Source organism: Rattus norvegicus, chromosome 13, assembly GCF_036323735.1.
Source record: "Rattus norvegicus strain BN/NHsdMcwi chromosome 13, GRCr8, whole genome shotgun sequence".
NCBI lineage: Eukaryota > Metazoa > Chordata > Mammalia > Rodentia > Muridae > Rattus > Rattus norvegicus.
Window position 1 is genome coordinate 51964035 of NC_086031.1, and position 20742 is coordinate 51984776.

Genomic DNA, 20742 nt, shown 5'->3' on the forward strand with positions numbered 1-20742 from the left:
TTTTAAAATCAGGTAACTGTTAGAAGCTAGCTACCATTAAACAAATTGTCAAGTCAGCTGTTATCACAGGGCCTCAGGAATATTTTCTAAGACAAGTAAGAAAGTAAAGTAAGTAAAAGAAGCCTTTGTCAAATAAAGACCCTAAAAGTAAATACACACACACACACACACACACACACACACACACACACACACACACACATGCCTGGATGCCTGGTATTTCTTTCTGTGAGTATGTATAACTCCTAAGTAGTATTTATAATATTTTAGCCTTGCCATGCCGTTGAGTCACAAACACATGGGCATTCTTAGACATGGAGAATCTGGACCATTGTAATCAACCCTACTTGTTGTGTCAGAAGAAGCACAAATATACAAAGTGGATGGCAATGAAGAGGTGCTTCATAGTGTTAACCTAAGGATTACACAATGATTTTGCTCTTACCTCTTTCTTTTCCCCAAGTGTCACATTACCTACAGTTTTCCCACTGGCTACATGGATGGAAGATTTATCGTACCTGCCTGCAAGGCTTCTGGCTAGGAAGACAGTGATCTAAGGGATTGTTATTAACCCATCAAGTCCAGCAGAACACCACATAAGTGTTTCAGAGAAGGAGCGGGTTAATTTCAAATTTGGTTTAGGCAAAAACAATTAATACCACACAAAAGATTAAAAGCACACACAAAGCAAGCCCAAAGTACCAGCTTTTGAGAAAGAAGAAACAAATAACTCAAGAGTTCAAAAAAATGTGACCAGAGTTGAAGTTGAAGCGTGATAACCTGTAATAGACAAACGGAGTAGCCACCAGGTTGCATGGGTTTATGTTGGGGATGTGTGGGGAGGGGAGCAGCTGAGATTTTGTAGATTCAGTTTGTTGGTAGGTGAGGAAAGAATGGGTGAAGCTTTCTGGGTCCCATTCGAAGGTATCCCTTGAAGTTAAGTGAGTGAATGAGAGGCCATATTCTGTCCTTTGAGAGCAGGTTGTGGCACAGCAAGGAGAGAGGGCTACAGTTGGAAAAGAGGAAAATGGAAAAGTCGAGAAAAGTTCTCTCCTTGGGATAACGGTCCCATGGGTGGCATAGAGCTGGTTTTTAATGTTATGTCCTAATGTAAATGCCAGGGCTTTGTTCGTGAAGGAAGCCGGTTGACCAGAGACATCAACAGCACTCAGGACTTTTACTAGGAAGAGTCTAAGACCATACTTCAGACTATCATAAAAACAGGCAGCATTTTATCATGACTTCAAGCCCTTTATGCACACAACGATTCGAAGCATTTCTGTATGTGAGTATCAAAGCATGGTGTATTGACAAGTAAGAATCAAACTCCCATAAAATAATTATCCTTTTATCTAAAAATAAGTGTGTTGTTAATCTGATGAAGCAATACTGTTACTTTGTGTTGGCTAACTTAATTCTAAAGAAAGGATCTTTCTCTGTAGCTGCTGTCCTATAATCAAAAGGAAACAGGAAGTAAACTTTGCCTCTCAATCAGCTGAGGGTTTGGAACTGAGAGATTAACATGCCAGTTGGTCAGATTGCTTATTTTCTCTATTCTACCTGGTGCCAAGACAGCCACATGAAAATGAAAAATCAAAATATTGTGTTATTGGCTTTGCCCTGCATAAACCATGTGTATATTTGGCTCACTTTCATTGTCTAAATTATTTAACTTTTGCTTACTTGTAAGAAATGTAATCTTAGTACTCCAGTGAAAATTAAGCCAAGAAAAATGAAAAGCATTTTAGCTATTTCAAGGTAAAAAAAAAACTTGTTTCCCCCAAATATTTGTCATTTAGAATTTAACAAAAGGAAGAGGTTTTGTATGTATGTAATGTGCTTGGCTCATCTCTCTCTGATCTGGCCACACTTCTCAATGTGTGCTTATTGTAAATTCAGACTGGCTGTGACACTTCCTGTTCAGATAGCTCATTTTCATCTGATCTCAATTTTCCCACCCAAGGCTCAGACCACCCATGGCAAACAAACAAAATTACCACCAAGAGCTAATTTTGTAATGAAAACAATTTGAGCATAAATGTGTGAAAGGCAGAAACTTCCATGAATCTTTTTCTTCGGAATGAAAGTTTAGGGCCATGATTTAATTCTTAATCGAGTAAAGTTGTTTGCATGTGTAAAATACCGAATATTCTGTCCTTACTGTAGCCTTAAATGTTGGGGGTACAGAGAAAGCTGTTTCTATGTTGTGATTTCTAGATGTCATAGAATTTTCTAGGTTTCGGTTTTCTAGTATTGCTTGGGTAGGGTTTTTACCTCTGTCCTGATTGTTTGATATTGTATAAATAGGACATGAATGTTAAAGGGCCTTGAGATGTAGTGACTGTAGAAGCATGATAGACTGTTACTGAAAAGTGTGATTTCTGGGAGACATTTTAGGATTCCCAACATGTTCTGGGCTTATTTGGTAACATGTAACTTAGTATGTCCAATTCTGCCATCAAAAACTTTCATTTTCTAATAGATTTCTTTCTGCATGTTGGAAGCAGAAATTACTGCCTTTAACACACATTTTTTTATAGGACTAAGACTTTTTAAAATGTTTGTTTGAGTACATTTCAAAAGCACATCCATGTGACTTGGAAATTTTGAGGAAAACATATCATCATTAAATGAATTTATTGGTGTTATTTCTAGTTTCAATGTGACCAATAGGAAATGGAGCGGAGTTCCATATGTCTGGGGACAAGAGATCTAATCCTAACCCAGAACACTCATCTGGAATGGGACAGAGCAAGTCAAGAGATGTGTGAGTTATGCTAGTTATCTAGGTATGGAGATGTCTGGAGAAGAAAGATTTGATCTGAGTTCCATGTCACCCTTGCTCTCTGGTAGACACTGATATTTTGATATTGCATAATTCAAGGAAGAAACACTAACTTAGATGTCGAAAGGGTTGTGTTCATGGGATTGAGACATCCAAAGGCAAGGGTGTTGTGTGGTCTACGATTTCGGCCAGCAGCCTGTGTGGTAAATGGCAGCCGATCTTCAGTACCACATTGTAATCGACAGCCCTGTGGTGAGTGGGAAACAGAGCTTTTCCCCTTCATCGGATCCCGCACTCAGTCTGCTTTAGCCCAGTACTCATAAGTGCCATCTGTTCACAGGCTGAAATCTGTGGAGTGAAATCCGAAGTCACATAGGAGACTACAAAATACAGATCTGTAAAGAAACCAGAGGAAGCACAGTGCATGAAATGAACAAAATAATAGCCTTGGAAATAAAGAAAAAAACAGGAATACAGGGCAACAGAAGGAGAACACTTCCAACGACGAGAAGCAGTGAGCTTTAAAATATTTCAGACAGGAAGACTTATCTGAATGATTGAAATTTATAAGTGAGATTTCATAGCCCAGAGGCATTTAATTGTCCTATTTGAAAGAGTGCAAGGGGTAAGGACTGGATGCTGAGTTTCCCAGGTTGAGACAGAACTTTTGACCGCCATTTTGAAAGTTTCTAGAACTTGTTGTCCTACTAAGCATTTCATTTTAGCATTTGGACAAGTAATAGTGCTTCTAATGGCTGGAACAACACTGTAGACAACATTTAAGCTTCTGTGGCCATAAGTTCAGATGGTAGCATGAGCTTTCTGCGGGGTTCAGATGTCAGCATGATACCACAGTTGTCCTTCCTCTGTGTTTCCAGTCCTATGTGGGCCACTTTACAGTACAGTCTGAATCTGAACCTAGCATATATTGGTGACAACAGTGAATATCCCATCCCATGGTTATGCATAAATATTCAGTATGTTACACAAGGAGGGAAGTAATCAAGGCAAATGAAGCACGTGGACACCTTGGGAGAACTCCTGTTTTGTCTCTATAGAAGAATGAGAGTTGTACGTGTAATGAGTGACTACCACAGGGCACCACCTACCTTGAGAGCGTTGAAGCTCATTTCCTCAGCTATGAAGTGTGAGCGAAAGCAACTGCTGACAACTTCAGGTCAACCCCAATTTGTTATTTTTAAGGGCGTGGCTGCTTGTAGGGCCACTGTGTTTGGGTGGATGGCCTCATACCAGTGAATAAGTTGGACTAGGTGGGTTGTTTAAGGCGAGGAAACAACGGAAAAGGATACACACAATGGGAGTAGACTTGAGAGGAGTTAGGCGGGAGACTAGAGGGTGCATATAATCAAATTATATCCTAGGAATTCCTCAAGATAGTAATAAAATGTATTACAAGCCTAAAGCTAACTCAGTCGCAGTTGTGAAGGTGGACTAAAGGTGTGAAGTCTTGTTACGTCCCTGACTTAAAGTAAGGTGTCCGTAAATAACGTAATTACTCATGGGGGCATAAGCAATTGGGTAAGATCCCGAAGACGCCATTGTGGAAAAAGGTGAGTTTCTCATCGAGAAATGAAAGTAAATAAAAGAGACTGGGTTATCCTAAGGACAGACTCAGTGAAAGAGTGACGGGCTCTTAGGAGGTGTTGCCAGGAAGGGCAGGATGAGGTTGCAGTAAGATTGCTTTCACTGGGCTTAACTCGGGCGTTAGTGCTACAAGGCAGGCATTATTGGTCGGGCGCGCGCTGGTACTGAGAGAGTGGGATTTGATGATCTTTACGGGACCTTAACCTTTAAGTCTTGACAAACAGCTCAGGCGTTTTAAGAACCCTGGTGTGCAAATATTCCCCGAATAACTGGAAAATACAGTCTGTTTCCAAGTTTTATGGACATTTCGTGTTGCTTAAAGAGGTAATTAAAGATGGGATTTGAGTGAGAAGAATGTATTTCCTCCTCCTCATTAAAGGACTTAGAGTTCCTGATTTAACTTCTCTGGCATTTTGCTTTTTGATATTTTCTAGCGTTACTTTCCCCTTGGTTTTCTCCAAAATGAACTAAGGACTCAAAAACCTTAATTCTGTTGCTGGTGTCACTAATGAATAATTCAGTATGTTGGTTTAGAACGGCACTAAAGCTTTCTTAGTTTTCAAAATAAAATCAGAAAACTTATCATTGGAAGACCTTGATCCTGTGCTCCTCAACCTGACACATTCTGCAAAGGCATGCAATGATAATTTATTTCTATCATCACTGGAGCTGAGGGAAAAGCCACAACAACTACATTTTTCTTGAAGGCAAATCACACACAAGATTGCAGGTCAAGGGAATGAAAAGGGGTGGGGGTGTGGATCTTGCAAAAGCTGAGCTTCCCACCCCCTCCCACGGTCTCTGGGAGGTGACTTTAGTGGCTCCTAACTGATTCTGTCACTGTGAAATCCTACAGTCATTCTTCCACACATAAAGGACAAATAGGCAGGAGAGGAGGATCTAGATGCTTTCAGTTTTAACTCTTCACCAATAGTAGAAAAGGCAGAATGCCTAAGCTATGGTTCTGTGGCCAATAGGATGGCTGCGTGTCTCTCACATGACTGCCTGTCCCTGCCTTTCGCATGGGCTCTAATTTAGTTCAATTCAGAACTGCAGATAGTACGGTGGAGCAGGGATCCCTGAGCACAAGTGGCCGAGTTCCGAGGGACTTTAGGAAATGCTTCTCCTCCCTTCCTGGGCATGCAAACAAGATTCTGCACCTGCACCGCAGTTTGTCCGAGACAGAAGCCTCTGCCTCGCCTCGCCTCGCCCGCAGGGACAAGGAACTAGAGCAAGAAGCAGCATTTGAAAATTGTAAGTATGCATTTCTTTCCGTCAAGTGGGCTGATTGAAATAGTTTTCTGCCAGAAGCACAAAATACTCGAGGATTTGCCAGGGAATCCTTTTAGGTGCAGTTTGAAAGGTAGCCAAAGGGCAGGGAAGCTACACCGGGAGCATTTGTTGCGTGCCTTCTTCTGTGAAAGATAAAGAATTAAAAAGAAAAGTCAGGCTTTCTGAAGAGTAGCTGTAGGAGGCTCCGCACTGGGACACTGCTCGAGCATGCTGCTTTGTTCATAGGGAGAAAAAAAAAATGAAGGCACACACATATGTACTTAGTTCCCTTCTTTTTGCTCTTTATGTCTAATCAGATTTGATTTGTCCCCAGGAAAAATAAAAGACAAACTTTGCTGACTCCACAGACTAGGGCACCCCACACTTTCCAGACATCTGACAGTTATTATAATTAGCTATGAAAGACGGCTAAAGACACTTGGAGGCAAAATAGCTCTTAAATCTGAACAATGGCTTCAAGCCAGGGCTTTCTTTTGATTCATTTTTGAAGTGTTTTAAATTTTACCATAATGACAGAGACTGAACTGGGTTTTGTGTTTTGCCCACAAAATGTGAAAAGAGGTCCCCGGCACGAGTGACGGCAGCTGAAAGTGGCCAGTGTGGAGAAGGAAAAGACAGCTTTCTGTCTTAGGAGCCAGGCCTCCATATAAAGATTTTTTTTTTAAATTCCTAATAGGGTGGGGTGAGGATGTGGGGGGGGGTGGGGAGGAAGCATGCCGAAGCTTCTTCATAGAAGACTCCTCAAAGAATAAAATAATTTAGAATGCCTTCCTGCTGGAGGAGGCAAGGTTATAGCTAACATCTAAGTTGTATTTCTGGTAAGATTGTTTACCCCCTGTGGAGTTTTAAACAGAAGTGACATTCAAAGCAGCATTTTTTTTTACATTTATACAATAATTGGAAACAAATGGTAGAAATTGTTCCAGTTACTGCTTCCTTTTCACAGTCAGCTAGGGTAAGCGGTGCATTATGTCTTTCCTTCGAGAATCATCCAAATCCTTAAAAAGTTATGTTTAGTCTCATAAGAAATGAAACTGCACATCAGGTCAGTGTGATTATGACTGATGAGGATTCCGAACAACAAAGACGCTGACAGAAAGAGAGTTTATAAGAACACGCTGCCCTCCCCGTTCTTAAAAGAGAATATTAACTCCATCAATTATTGAAAGGAATTATTCAGAGGCTCCAGACATAACTAATTATGGCTTAGAGAGGTGCCAGAGCTGAGCCTGTGCTGTAATTATAAAAGTCCAAGACGCTAGGAATCATTTTTTTTAAGGGAGGCTCGAGCACGAAATTTCACATAATCTTTTAAAAATACACCAGTTTTTCTTTGTCTGCTCTCTCCTGTTATCTACACCTCCCCCACTGCCGCCCACTGTGCGCGGAGACACCTGAAGGCTAGACATAATGATCAACAGAGCTCCAGCCTGTCTGGACTCCAGCCAGGTCCCCCCCACCCCCCTTCTACAATCAAGGAGCTTGCACGCAATGCATGCCGAGCCTTTTCCACCACTATGTGCAGATCCGGGATGGAAGTCGTACACATACTGCGGAAAGATTAAAGACAACAATATCCCCTTTCTCCTACCCTAGACAGACTCAATTTTTAACCCTATCATTACCTCTGAAACCAAAATGTCTCAAGCACTCGAAGGCAGGTCTCCAGGGACCCTGCAACTCCTGCACCATTTCGCGTAGAAGCACACGCCTCATTTGGTGTGGAAATCCCATCTCCACGGATCCTGGCAGAATATTTGAGGATTCACAGTGTGTTAACTAAAAGAAACCGAATTCGCTGGTGGAGGGAACGCATTTTTGAACAAACTTAAGCTATTTAAGATCGAGGGGGGGAAAAGTCAGAGGGCTGTGGGAAGGTTCTTACAAGCCTCGTTGAGGGCTGCAGAGGGTTTCTGGGGCTGCCGTTCTGTGAGCATCGTTCTGTTTGCCTCTGTGTCTTTTTCTCATTCTCTCTCTCACACACACTTAAGATGCACACATCAGCTAGAAAAACACACCACTCTATCACAACGAACCCAGGTTAGTTGGTGATGTCATCACAGATAAAATTTCGCCTTTGTGGGCAACATTTTCAATCACCTAGACGCCAGCGTCTGCTGGGTGTGTGCCCATAGGAAGTTCAAGTGTTTGCGGGTTAACCAACACCCACAGGAAAGCAGTCTTTTATTCGGAACTATCTCTCTGTCTTTAAGATGTGTTTATGGGGCAGTATGTGTGTGCTTATCATGATATATGTAGTCAGTCAGAGTTCTGTGGTCCTAGGATGCCTTATTAATATGTTGATTGCACATGTCAGAGGTGGCTGAATTTCAATATGAATAGATGAAATGAAAGGCGTTTTAAAATAATTTGCCTCAAAATTTTACAAAAGTAATAGCCATTAAGAATTGGTATTTGTCCTTTGCTATTAATTTTAAATGATTTTTACTATTAAAATTTCTCAAGGAAAGAATCATTTATACAAATGGTTTTGAAGTGATGCCCATTCTTGTGCCTTTGTGAGCATGTATCTGGGTTAGATGAAAACTTGGATTTAGTGTTTGTGCAGGAGTTCACTAAGTATTTTTCATTTCTACTTTGTGGGTCATTCCTAAAAAGTCACTCACCAAACAAGTGCTCAGATCTTTATATTATGCGTATTATATTATTTTATTTTTCTTGTATCAACGGGAAGAAAGGTTACTGTTACCGCACAAGATGACTGAATTTGAGACAGGCATGGAGAAAAATTCTACGGACATCCTACACCTTAGCTATCAAGTTTTGATATGTAACTTATTAATAATATAGGAATGATGATATATTTGCTAGCTCAGACATGTCCGGCATTTGATATACAGTTTTTGTAAGCTTCAAAATTCATTCTTTGTACTTCTAATTTAGAAAAGATTTCCAAAGCACGTGCCTGTGAACTGAAGGACCAGCACAACAGATTTACCTGCCAATGTTAATATGTGATTGTCTGAAAGCAAGAGAATAAAAAATTATTGTTTCATTTGATTATTGCCCAGAAAAACATGCAGTTGAAGAATTGACACATTTTGTACTTACAAAAATAATCTATCCATGTTGACTGGTATTTCTGTGATGCAACACTCTACCGTAAACAAGTAAATAACTTTTTCTGAGGTATGACTTTCTATTTTTTTATGTAAACAATCCCGTCCAACGCACGCTGAGGTTCTGACTTGGTGAGACATAATTTAATTTCTTTATCCAAGAGAGAAAAGGAACAAACTGTTTTTGATTCCACCCTACATTCTGAAAGCCAGAGCTGACATTGCCCTCTGGGGACACAGGTTACTAGAAAGGCATCTTTCAAAGACAAGAAGATAATGGACTTGATTGAAATAGTTGGACTACGTGAGGCCCATTCAAGAACAAATGCTGTTTCAGATCATAACTACGAGGGAACAATTTTCTATAGTTTCTTCTCCTTATACAATGGTAATGGTCTATTGGACATGGCAGAACAAACAGGAGATGAATGTACCCAAACAGAAAACAACCAGTGCTCTTTCCTGTCAGGGATACACCAGAAGTCTTGGTTATCACAGAATATTCTTACTGTCTTTTTGTTGAAGATTGTGCTGGCTGTGCTCCTTGGTATCAGCTGACCATGTGCGGATTATATTCAACATATACATTAGAATATAGGCTTGCAGTCACAGTTTATTTTTGTTATTATATAAGAGTGTCTGAAATGTTGGAGAGTATGACTGTACTTTAATACAATGAACATTTGGGTAGCAAGATCCACTGGTTGTGATTATTCTAAGTGAGAATCGTGCTCAGGTATTGAATAAATTAGTTTATTGGTGAGATAATTATTATTACGAATACCACACACACACACACACACACACACACACACACACACACACACACACTACTTTCATAACTCAAAAACGTCAATCCAAATTTGAAGAAGAGAACAAAAATTACTACAGAACCAGATTGTGTTTCTGAGTACACGGTTGATTCCTAAAAGTCTAGAGGTCATAATCTCTTCATGAAGAGAACAGTGGTGTATTTTTAAGCTTCCCCTGTAGTCTGAAGGCCTGAGATTATTGTGCACAGATGTCCCAGCGGTGTTCAGAGAGTGCAAGGAAAGTCTAGTTGCAATGGCTAAGAAGGGGAACTGGTTCTGCTGCTTTATGCTCCAAATTTTCTTCTCTCAGTCTGGACGCATGCTGAACTCAAAATTAATTTGAATGAAGGCTATCAAAGTTATTTTTATGACTTACAAAAGAGCCACTGTTTTGTTAGATGCCCTGTGAAGGCAGAGAGAGTTTGGAAAGTGATTGACTGACCCTCTGCTTGCAACCTACTCAGGCTCAGGGAGACGCTGGGTCACACCATCTCATGAATCACAGATAGGAACTGAACCAAATGCATATTTGGGGGTTTAAAAAGAAACATTTAGGGTATATATGTCTATATACCTATTTTTTTTTTACTATAAATGGATTTTGGGTTGATTTTTGGCACATCTTTTAAAAACACCAACCCTTAGTTCAGCCGAAATAACTTTTTATAGTATAGCGTATAGCTAAGACCAGATGGCCACACGCTCCTTTCTTATTTAGATGAGACTCTTCCTTTCAATAACATCTTTCTTCCTGACCTGCTTAAAAATTCCAGCGAATGAAATCAGCGCAGGATTTTCAATTCTAATTGACCATGTGCAGAGGAAGGGCCGGGACAGAAATCACTGGAGGCATTGTAAGTCTCTCTGCCTCAGCTCTGCCTTTGTATTTTACCCTTGCTAGCCAACCCAAACTAGCTGAAAATATTGAAAATGTTTAACATTAAAATAACTGCACTATTATTCTTTAGTGAGAATTAGTTGCTTGATCTGATTTTCTCATTTAATCATAAAAATCAAAAATTGTTATGCACTTACATAGCTTCGTTTTTTAAAAAGTGCCCTAAAATAGTAGCATAACAGTTGAATTGAGATAGAAAGATGGACTGTCATATTTATTTTCCTCATTGCTTAAGTAAATCATTTCATCATATATATGTATATATATATCTATGCATTTTAAATTTTTATGGAAATATTAATTATCAGGATTGTTCATATATTGTATATGAATGCTAACTAATGAAAAATATTTTCCTTGAAGTTTATTCATACTTTTACTAGCAATTATACTGGAAATAGAAGATGAGATATATATGTATGTATATGCGTAATATATAGTTCAGTGAATTATATATATTATATGTAAATATAATATATAGTTCAGTTAGTTATATATGCTTTGAAAGTGGATATATACTTTAGTAGGCACCCCTAAATTTTTTGTTGTTCATTTTAGGGATGTGGCGGTACTGAGATTTGAACCCAAGGCCTAATACGTGCTAAGCACACATTCGACCACTGAGCTATACTCAGACCCTCTTTTGGATAAATTCTTGGCTCAAATCATTTTCTTTATATTTATTTTTTGCAGTTAAAAGAACTCTGTTCTAAGAAGAACATTTTTGGAATGGCAATCCCATGAGATACTGGCATTATTTTGATAGAAAAACTTAGAAGTAAAGTTGAACTCAAGGTGCACATTTTAAAGACAGATAGGAATTTAGAAAATAAATATCAGTTATTGGTGCACTGAAAAATCCTGAAGAGGCTTTACAGCAGTGCAGACCCTGGGTTCAAGGTCATGCTCATTATTGGGGTACAACCTAGTATGTAACAAATATATTGACTGCCCCAAAAGAGATGCTTTATCAAAAGCCACGTTCATGCAAATGCTTGAAAAAATGCACCCAGTGAATGGTAACGTTCATGAAATGTTTTGCATCAAAATTATACAAATACCAAGGTGGACCACCCATGGAATTTGCAGTTCTGAAGGCTGTGCTCTAAGTCACTCATACATGGAGTCAATTCTTCACATACCTTGGGGAAATTAGCGTTCGGTTATCTTAACTTCCTGTGAGTCAACTTGTGCCTCCATGCATTGGACTGAGGACTGTAATCGTGTCCTTTGGCATGTGAGTTACTGCCATTCTCGTATTAAATATTTTTCTTAATGACTTAAAATTGGAAAAACCAATTACAAATGTAAGTTTAATGCTCTAATTTACCCAGTTCTGTCTTATCCTATAGGACGATGTAAAAGATCTTAAGGGATCAAAACTATGAACTAACAATAAAAATGACAGCGAAGTACCACCTAAGATTTTAATTTATTAACAGCTACAGCATATCTTTACCTTTAGAACCACAGAGTTTATTTAATCATGAATCACAGCCAGGCTATAGCAAATAGTGGAGAATGGGATTATGGGTGTGATTAAATTAAATCGGTATTGAAAATTTTCATCATTCATACTAAATAATAAAGATACAGATGCAAACAAGGATGATGACTCTAATTACTTCCATTTTTCTCCTTTTCTGTAGTATCACTGGCTACTAATCAGGTCTTGATTCTGTGGGGTCAAGGCTGATCAAAAGTGTTTAATTCAACAATAGTTCTACATCTCCTTAAGCTAAGTGAGTGTTAGCACTTTTTATTTTTGTAGGTTTGTGGTTGAGATTCCCACTCTAATTCCGCTTCATGGATCCTAAGTTTCATTTTGGTTAAAAAAAAAAGAAGGGGTTGGGGATTTAGCTCAGCGGTAGAGCGCTTGCCTAGGAAGCGCAAGGCCCTGGGTTCGGTCCCCAGCTCTGAAAAAAAAAAAAGAAAGAAAATCCAGGATAAATGACGGAGAGTTATGGAACCTTTGCAGCTGTGCAAAATGTCTGCCCTCACTATGGTCTCTTTCCTGTCCTGTGAGACTGTGGGAATGACTCTGTGGTAGAGAGCCATGGGAAACCCAGGTCCCCTTTCAGCTCTCCCTGGTCACTCTTTGTACTGGTTTTCCAGTTTAGGAGCCTTCTGCAGCTTAACCTCCCCTGTATAGTCGCTGCCTCCCATCCAGGGTGCTGTGCACCCAGCCGTTAGTCCTCAGTGACGGTTTGCGTCATCCTGCATTGAGAGGCGTAATTTTATATCCTTTGCTGTAAAGGAAGTGGTGCTATATGAATAGATGTGAGGATAAATATAGGGGCTCGTGCAGATGTCTCTGGCATTCTGACAATCTGAAATGTCGTAAATAACAAGCCACCGAATTGGCCTCTGTGCCTCTCACGTCTAGCTCACGCAGTAAGCCCACCTCCAAGTGGAAGGGTTCTCTCGTTTAATAAGCTCAAGATGGATGCCCAGTTCATTCTTGTGTTCTCCCCTCCAGTAAGTATATTTCCTGGAGGAAAATCACTGTTTAAAAGAAGTAGAATTTCTTATTTTGCAAATAAAGGTTAAAGGAGAGACAATAAGGCAAGCAACCAGGAGATGAAGCCAACAGAATTATCAGGACAAGCTGTGTCACCTGACCTGAAGTTGTAAGGGTCTCAACATTTGGACGTTTTCAGCACTCATGTGCACATATAGAAACTCCTATGGAAATTTAACTTCTATGTGGTAGTAAGTGGGAGAAAAACAAGTCCTTTTAACATTTGAAGTGTTCATTTAAATCTACCACAGGAGAAGATGTGTAAAAGACACACTCCCCCCCCCTTTTTTTTTGCTGATTCTGTGGTTTGATTGTCTTGATCCATTTAATCGTTTACCAGAATATTATTCAAACGTTTTAGGCAAAAAGGAATCCCCCAGCCAGCACTGTGCTTAGAAAACACTTAAGGTGCCTCTTGTTCTGGAAAGAGTTACAGATGTAAGCTAACAGTGACATTTATTGGTTAATGGGGAGGGGATACAAAGGGTTAAATTTTTAAATCTTTGCAAAGAGGCGGGGTGAGGGGGAGTCTCTGGAAGATAAAAACTAAACTAAAACCAGAGGCTAAGCTGCCAGCGATTTGGCTGTATTTATGGATTATACTCCATGTTGAAAAGAGTAAAATCAGAAGTAAGATGACGCTGCAGGGGGCGTCTGGACTTTTCACTCAGTCTAAGGTCTGTTTAGTCAATGCTTATTAAAGCCTGGTTCTGACCTTTGCCCTCTTCACTCCTCTTGGTTCCAGGTGCAACATTTGTGAAGTGCTTGCCCATTCTTAGGCACTCTGAGCAAACGTCCATTCCTGAATGAGCAAAATATGTTGAATGTTAAGAAGAACCCAGTAGTTGTTATGGGAGCATTCTTCAAAGCTCTGTAAACTCAGACCCACTTCCTTTGTAATTAATAAGCAGTGAGCATGGCTGTTCTTTAAGCTATAACTGAGGCTGCTCAAGTATAACTTGAACCTAAAATACATTACTGCGGTATAACTGTAATATTTCTGTAAGAATATCTAAAATGGCTACTTCTACCCAAACCATGTCTCTTGGAAGGGAGTACAGATATTTTTGTATAGGTATTTCTTTTAAAGTTATGCATACCCTAAGCATACTCTTACATTGACTACTCTTAAAAGACTAATTTTATTTTATAACATGCAACTAAAAGAGAGATTAAAAAACCCAAAACAATAGCATGTTGGTATGTTGGAAACTTTTAGCTATAAGATTTTATAAATTACATTTATGGATTTATATCACATTTGATAAGTGTTGATCGTTTATGAGAAACAGACAGATTTACACATCCAAAATCTAATGCATGATTGCATGTATGAAGCATGAGATACCCCAAAACTCAACCATGGAACAGAGAGAGAGAGAGAGAGAGAGAGAGAGAGAGAGAGAGAGAGAGAGAGAGAGAGAGAGATTAGACGGATATTTAAAACCATATTAAAAAGATTTAGAATATTGTTTTACTTTTCTGAAAAAAGTATTTGGCAGGCGACATTCTAAATATAGATCATATACTCTATATGATTTTAGTTCACTAATTTTAAATACATTTTTTAATTTTAAGGAAAATTGAATCTCTGATTTTTGACAAAATACATGACTTTAAATATGCAAATGTTTCTTATGGTTAGAAAAATATAGATGAAACTTCATTTTAATTTTAAAGTATTTCAAATTACACAGGAAATTAATGGCAAAATAATATTTAGATTCATGTTTCTACTTCAAAGATGTATAATTTTCAGTATTTTGTTTTACTTATTCCAAACAATTAGGGAAAACCAAACACACAGATTCTCCTCTGGCTGCGGAATAGAGGCCTTTCCTCTAGTTGGTTGTTCATCTTTCTTATCTGCATTGACACAGTTTGATCAGTTCTACGTCAGAGACTGTTAAAAAAAAATGAGATGTCAAATGTAAAATTCCCAGTTAGCCCACTTTAAAGGAGGGGGAAGGGGCAAAATTACTGCAATTAAACCTTTTACGTATATAACTTGGTGACTGTTGTGGTAAGACATTGAAAGAGTTTTCTTCATCCTCCACTAACTTGGGTGGCAGACACGGAGAAAGCCGACACCTAGCTCCCCTTTCTGTGGAGCCTTTACAGGCCAGTCCTTTACAACTCATGTGGCACGAGGAGTGGGTCACAAGGCGATGACGTCATGCTTTAGCATCCTGTTTCTCACCTCCCCCTGCTTTTATAAAGAACCTGTGTTAGAGTCATCTCCGTACATCGACGCATTCACCTTTCTCACTCTCTGAGCCGTTTGTAAGGATGCTTGGTTTTAAAATATTCTGAGAAATTCTTAGAACTGTGCTGAGCTTGACATGGGAAGGAAACTCAGTAAATAGTGTCATGTCATTATTTTTTTTTGTTTGTTTCTTCATTTTGAGTGGCGTGCCGACCTTTGAGAAAAGAAAAGAATGCATTTCTGAAAAAGTTTCCTATATGTATGTGTTGTCGGAGATTTGCAATAACCACATGGTGGTACATTCTGACACAGACTTACCAGGGATCTTTCCGCACCTAGCCATTAGAGCATAGACCTCCTCCATCACTTAATGTCTTCTCTTACACAAAAATCTAAGAAAAAAAGACGTTAATACGCATAGGTAAGATGAATTGTTTTCTTTTGAAGATTCCTTAGTAAGTAAACTACTTGCGAAACAGTATATGAGAACACATCTGTAGTAATTTACAACTTAAGCCAAGTAGCTTACCATTTAATTGGAAAAGACTGAGGTACTGACTCAGATACTTAAGGTGGGTATTCATGCAGACTGCACTCGTCGTCCATTTAGAAGCTGCCTGCTATCCCAACATTGGGTAATTAGTATCCAGTAATAAACATTGACTCAAGACAATGGCCTCACATGACCCAGTGAAGAGAATAAGAGATATGAAGGGCTCCATTCTTTATTATCTTCTATTCAGAGTTTACCACAAGCTCCAGTAAAATATAATCACTGATTTTATTTATGCTAGAAATATAGGATAATACCATGCCCCTTCTAACAACGTATGATTGATGCACAGCAGATGTTAGATTATTTTTAGATATATTTTGTAGACAAAACCACTTATTTACACGTCACATTTTTTGATAGAGTACATTAAAGACTGTGGAAATCAGCTCTTATCTTATTTATTTTATCCCAAGACTTACAAATGTATACAATATCATTGCAATGAGGTCTTTCTTTGTTATCTTTGGCTACTTATAGTCATTAGCTGCCAGTACTCTTCCACTGCAGGTAATTACATAGTCAGTGTCACACCCTTGGCCATTTTCATTGCTGTTTTCCCAGAACCCTGGTCAATTCATTACTAGTCTTTCAAAATCCTCCTGTCTGCTTCTCATTATGCTTGTTCAACGACTATGAAGCACCTTGCATAAGGACCAAGAAAGGTTGCTCCTTTGGAAATGCTATGACTCTCTATGGCTCTGGATGGTGTAATGATTCTCTAGGAGCTCTGGTTCCAATCAGTGACTGTCAAAGACTGAGCTACGTCTCCAAGATGTTTACAAATCTCTATGCCAGTACAGCTAGAACTCCCACTGTCTGATGATTTCTGAGCTCTTGGAATAATCTATACGTTATACAAGTGTTCCATCCTTTTAAAATACAGACTCACATTTATATAGCATTATCTGCTTTCATTTATTTTGCTCTTAAAAAATGCCACTGGGCTGTGTGTGTCTTCTGAGGATAAGCGTAGTCTGTGAAAATTTCGTAGTTGAACAGGTCAAATAATTCTGATAATACATGTCATGGATAAAGCAAGGGGAGTGAGGAAACCTTGCCACTCACAGGTAAAGATTGTGTTGAGTAGGAATAGCTCTCAAAGATTCTCTGATCATCTGGGAATACTCAGTAGCATAGCAACGAGGGATAGCGCTGAACTATCATTGGGAGGTCATGGTTTGACCCAGGGATTCCCAGGTGCTGACTTAGATGGTAATAGGAAGAATAGATATCTTCAATGTATTATGAAATTTACTAGGTTTTAATTAGGCATTGGCACTATTTCCATTACAGGGAAGCTAATCCTTGAGTGAATGATGAGAACTTTGCCAAGTTTACACTATGAATTTTTTAATGCGAACTTGCTCAAGATCCTTGTTTGTGAACAGCTTGCCTCGTAAATTGTTAGTTCATACCGTGCACGAGGTAGCGCTGCACAGTTTACGACGGCAATGAACAAAGACCTTTTCACTCTGGGAATGGCCACGGAGATTTGAACTAAGAGTTGCAGGTGTCAGACATAGAAATAATTTCAGAATCAGGACCGCCACCTGAGTAACGGTAACCTATGGAGGAAAAAATTATACCAAGTGATTCAAACAGTGATTGTAATATTCATTTCAGTAATTCCCAAGATATAAAAGTTTTAACTATGTTGAAATCCTTTTCCTAGTGAGGTCCATATAAAAGATTTAATTGTTCCTTTAAGAAATGATAATCAAACAACCGTTCAAAACATGCCATAAATCTGACAGCCACAAATGTCTTGTATCTGTTTGTGTGCCCAAACTATCTCTACTTCTAAAGTAGTTGACAAACGGAACAGATGCAAATTGAAAGGCTTCTGTAAAAACTCAAATGAACACAAGACATTGCTAATGGTTTCATTTGGACTTGAATCCCATTACTTCTGTCACTTTTGAGTGTATAGGTTTAATCCTCTTACAAGACATTTTTAAATGGAATGCTAACCTAAAGAAAGAACTGCATGGGACTAGAAACTACCAACGCTTACTAAAGGGTACATAAAATACAACAATTTGTTAGTCAAAGGAAGGGTTCATATTTTTTAAGGTCGATCACTTAAAGGGAAAATTCAGTGTTTAAGAGATTTAGCTGGTGAAATGGTGCAACATTATTTTCTATCAAAAATTCAAGAGATTACTAGAGGGCTAAAAAATTGAATCCGAGCCGGGTGGTAGTGGTACATGCTTTTACCTCATCTCTCTGGATAAGGAGGCAGACAGATCTCTGAGTTCATGGCCAAGCAGGGCAATAGAGTGAGTTCTAGGACAGCCAGGGTTACACAGAAATCCTTTCTCAAACCACGCTGTCCCAAAAATCTAGGGGCAGAGCAATGGCTCAGTGGCTAAAAGCAGATAAAACTTGTATAGAGGATTCAAGTTGGATACCCAGCCCCTCACACTTCCGGTGTCCTACCCCAGAAAATCGCAAAGTCCTTGGCATTGATTTGGGCAATTTCTAGGGAACATGACAAATCTGACTATCTGCCTCAAATATCATTAAAGTTAATTACAACTGAGGGAAAGACAAAATAAGCCACTCTTTATGAGCAGAGCACACAAAAGTGGAGAGACAGTGATAGTAAGAGTGATAGAATACAGGAGTTTAATAGTAAAAACAAGGCTCTAAGAACAAAAGCAAGTGTCAGAGCAACAGAAAGCAAGAACTCGTTGATGATGGTCTGCTGACCAGTGTCCCCATCTCAATAACCCTATGTGCTTCTGAGAATCGCCCTCCACATTATTTTATGTTCTTTGTGTAATTCTAGGACTTACTTAATTCCTCTTCTTGTCCTTAAGAATTTCAACTATTCAGTATATGTTCAAAGAGAAGCGTCTTGAGAATGTCTTTTCTTGACATTTCAGACCATTAAGGATTGTACATATGTATAAGCTGACTGTCTCCAAATTTCAGATTTTTACAAATGAAACACCACATAAATGTAAAGAATATTGGTCTATTCCGTAAACATTGGCAAAGAAACACATGATCATTAGGGCACAGGACCGACTAAAGATTCTGCAGTGCACCCATTGTATTACCCGGAATCAAGAATTTTCAGAAGGAAAGTGTTCAAGCATAGACTGATTTGTTTTCTGCAAGGCAGAAGCTGATTTGAGTTACCGTTTCACGACTTAAAGCTTCCAGTTGAACACTTAGTAAGTCACGAGGGAGGTTTCATGTGTCTCGTCAAATTTCTGAGTAAACCAAAATTTGTTAGAAAAAAATTAAAAAGAAATCAAGAGTTTTAACAATTCTATATTCCTGGTTACATATTTTAACTCATAAAATCTACATGAAATCTCTAAAGAGAATATTGTCAAAATATTTTTCAGACAATATAAGCATGGATTTTATATATACATATATATATACATATATATAATGTTCAATATTTTTGATTGATTCATGTGCTTAGATTCAGCTTGGCCTTTTTGAAGGGATTTTAACGAGTCTACTCCTTTGAATGGAATAAGTTATGAGATGGACCTCGGGGCTATTGTGAATGAGTTATAGAGAAACCTAATACAGGTGTAAGATTGGTAAACATTTCTGATAGACACATTACATCAGTCTAGATGGATGTACAGAATATAGCATGTTGAGTAGGCAAAGGAGATTAAAAAAACAAAACACTGAAAAACTGTGAGGAAAGTTGACTGGGCAGCCATCACAGAGGGTCCTTGAACAAATATAACTGCTGTAAAAATTAACTGTACATTTAGAAACAGAGAAAGAATCAGACATTGCGATCACTTTTGTACCCCTGGTGTACCCCAGGCATCAACAGGTAGGCCCAATCCAATGGTCAAAGCAAGTTAGTTATACGATGAAATGAAGAGTTGTGCATCTGGGAAAGGGACAGGGAGGGAGAAAGGAAGGGACAGGCATCAGAAGGAGATAGGAGAGGGAGGTGAGAGGGGAGAGTAACCAGAATGAATTGCAGATACAGAAGAAATTGTCAAAAAACTAACTTAATAAAAAAAAAGAGTGGTATATTGTCATAGTCATAGGTCGTAGTTTATTATGGTGTATATCAAGGGAGATCAGTATACAGAAGTATTAATCAGTAAAGTAATTCGGCTTTTCTGTGGTGTTTGAACACATTCCTTCCCAGTCTTCCCTGGAATGGAACTCATTAGACATCTGACCTGAACAGTCAAGTATTGATTACCCATGATAATATGAGATAAAGCTACATAATTCTTGGAATTCATGCCAACTTGCATTTTAAAATGCGTTACTGGTTTGATGGGTTTTTTTTTCTACCTCACAGTGACTGAAATTAAAACAGAAGAAAGCACGTCATTTAGATGCAGAGATAGGAGTCTCTCACCTCAGGGTCTAGTGTGGGTCCCTAAGTATTATAACATTTGGGAATTATTAACTAGTCACTGTCTTTAAGTTGCTTAGTGGGACTTACCTGAAGAAAGTATATATGTGTGTATGTGTAAAATGAATATATGATTTGTTTATATAAACTTATAATACATATATATGTACATATAATAATAACTTAGAGAATATTTAATAGTATGGGACATCTGCCTTGTATACTGTGTTGTGCACATAAGGATGCCTGATCGTTGCAGATGTGGAAACAGCAGCAAAGAGATGAGCTCTTTTTAAGAAGTCTGGTCCTTCTTGTCTAAACAGACCACACCTTCTGTTGTCTTCAGTGGGATTTTTATCAAAGCTAATGTTTGCAACCAAATGAGTTCCTATATGCTTCTACCCTTTATGTTTCCCTGTACGAACAATTTTAAGAAGCCACGGTCAAGATGTTAAAAACTGTCACTACCATCGTTCTGGTTGTTTTTGTCATGAATTTTGATGACTAGTTTCTATATTCTCACTCTTCTGGGTTTTTAGTCATTAGGGTTTTTTTTGTCATTTTGTTTTGTTTTGCTCTGTGTGTGTGTGTGTGTGCACGTGCATGTGTGTGTGTGTGTGTGTGTGTGT

The 20742-nt window shown here is 38.7% G+C and overlaps 1 long non-coding RNA gene across 1 annotated transcript in view; it reads left to right on the forward strand.

Annotated features, from left to right (window-relative positions):
• The first annotated feature begins 4745 nt into the window (after positions 1–4745).
• Positions 4746–20742, forward strand: part of LOC108352541 (uncharacterized) — a 96854-nt gene continuing 80857 nt past the window's right edge. Inside the window, exon 1 of the long non-coding RNA XR_005492483.2 lies at positions 4746–5644. This is a non-coding gene — a long non-coding RNA (uncharacterized LOC108352541). The remainder of the gene's footprint in view (positions 5645–20742) is intronic.